The sequence below is a fragment of the Echinops telfairi genome, unplaced genomic scaffold (genome assembly GCF_000313985.2).
Source record: "Echinops telfairi isolate 266 unplaced genomic scaffold, ASM31398v2 ScPeMD7_31;HRSCAF=116, whole genome shotgun sequence".
In the NCBI taxonomy this organism is placed as follows: domain Eukaryota; kingdom Metazoa; phylum Chordata; class Mammalia; order Afrosoricida; family Tenrecidae; genus Echinops; species Echinops telfairi.
The window spans coordinates 2727641-2729627 of NW_022103928.1; positions in this window are offsets into that span (position 1 = coordinate 2727641).

Below are 1987 nucleotides of genomic sequence, written 5' to 3' on the forward strand. Positions count from 1 at the left end.
TAACATAAGCATACATATGTCTACATAATTATAACCTACAAAGTTTTTTTCTCATTTTTAAACACAATCCTTTCCAAATTTATTTTCAATTTACATCATCTAAGGATATTTTTCGTCGAATGCCAAACAAACCACAAGAAAACAAATGTAGGTCCGCCTGCTTATATTCTAAAAAATTATCCTGTGAAAGATGACAATGAGGTTCTACCCCTCTAGAGAAAGAAACCAATCTCCAAAATAATGTCCTAGAAAACAGCTTTTCCTTGAGATTTCCTTCTTTATTTTCATAAAGGAAAAAGAACACAGAGAGGAGGCATTTGAGGAAATCAAATGGGAAAAAATGTCTATGTTAGTCAAGCTTCTCTTTCCTGTTTAGAAAATAAATGCAGATTTATTCTATGCCATAAAGACTGCAGAGTATTAGGAAAGGCATTTATTCATCCTTATTTTTCTGAATCTTTTAGTATTTACCCTGTCTTAGTTATTAATTAAATAACTACTTCAATCAAAAACATTGTAAACACAAAAGGGGAATATTTTATTTAAATTAACTAAATTTGAATATTCAAGATAAATTCACAACCTCTGGTATTGTAAAGAAAAATCATTTAATCCCAACTGAAAATTAATCAATTAATCCTAACTTAAAATACTGATTAAGGACAATATCTCACTTATTTGTGAGTAGGTTACATGGCATAGATCTTGCAACAGACATTATAAAAACAAAACAAAACCAAAAAACTCCATACCAACATCAAGTCTGATTCTTAGCAACCCTATAGGCCAGGGTAGAACTGCCCCTGTGGTTTTTTGAGATTGTGATTCTTTGTCAGAATTAAAAGTCTAGTCTTTCTCTGTGGAAAGTCTGGTGGTTTCAAACTGCTGACCTTCCAGTAGCAGCCCCTTATAAGGCTACATAACCACTATACCAGTCTGGCTCCATAACTATACTTAAATATTTTCTAAATTATGAGAGGGAAGAGAGACAGAATTTCATTTCATTATCTCCAAAGCATAAATATTTCAGAAATCTTAACTTCTTCCTTCTAATAGCAAGGAAAATATTTTAAAACGCTGGTTTTGAATCGTTTTAAGAGTGATAGCGCTGCCTTTCTCTCGGTTTGGGGTGGCTGTGTGCTGTACAGACATTGGGACCTCAGTCACTTGCATTTCAAGAGCCACCAGTCACTCGCCATGGGCTGGTTCTGTGAGCCCCCAGGCTGAGGCAGACAAGGAAAAGCCTGGTTATCTACTTCTGGAGATTAGCTAAAGAGAGGTCAGCCCTGGTCTGGAAGACACCCCAAATATGCCGTGGTCACAATCCCGGACCAGTGCACAGCCCGTGATCATGAAACCGCTGCAGCCTGGACAAGGTGTTGTTTACTTTGATTTTGCATGTGGTTGCCACTAGCTGTAACTGACTCCATAGAAATTGGCAAGATTAATAGTTGCTAGACTTTGGCTTCTGACCTAAATTGTAGTCCCAGTTCTTGAATTACTAACAAAGAGCCTCCTGTTCTCTAAGAATAACAATAGGGACTGTCATCGTTACTTCTGAAAACAAGCAATCCAGTCTTTTAGAGTGTGTAACATCCCTGGAGGAGTGGGTATAACTGCTCCTGTCGGTTTCTGAGACGGTGACTCTTCAGCAAATGGAAAGCCTCAGACTCCTCCTGTGGAGTGGAGAGTGGTTTCAAGCTTCTGACCTTCGTGTTAGCAGCCCAGTGCATAACGACTACTCCACCAGGGCGCCTCATAGTTACTTAGCCCTGCTATAATATTCAAGTTGGTGGCTTAATGATCAGAAATGAATTTTCTCAGGAGAGAAAAGCAGGTCGTTAGTGCTAGGGGACGGCTGGAAAGGCTTTACTTCCGAAGGAATCCTGTCTCATCTGCTCTAGTTAAGCACCCTTGGAGTTGTTGAGCTCACACTGGTTTATCTCTGCTTATCTTCACATAATGTATATCTTCCCTCTGTGCCTTT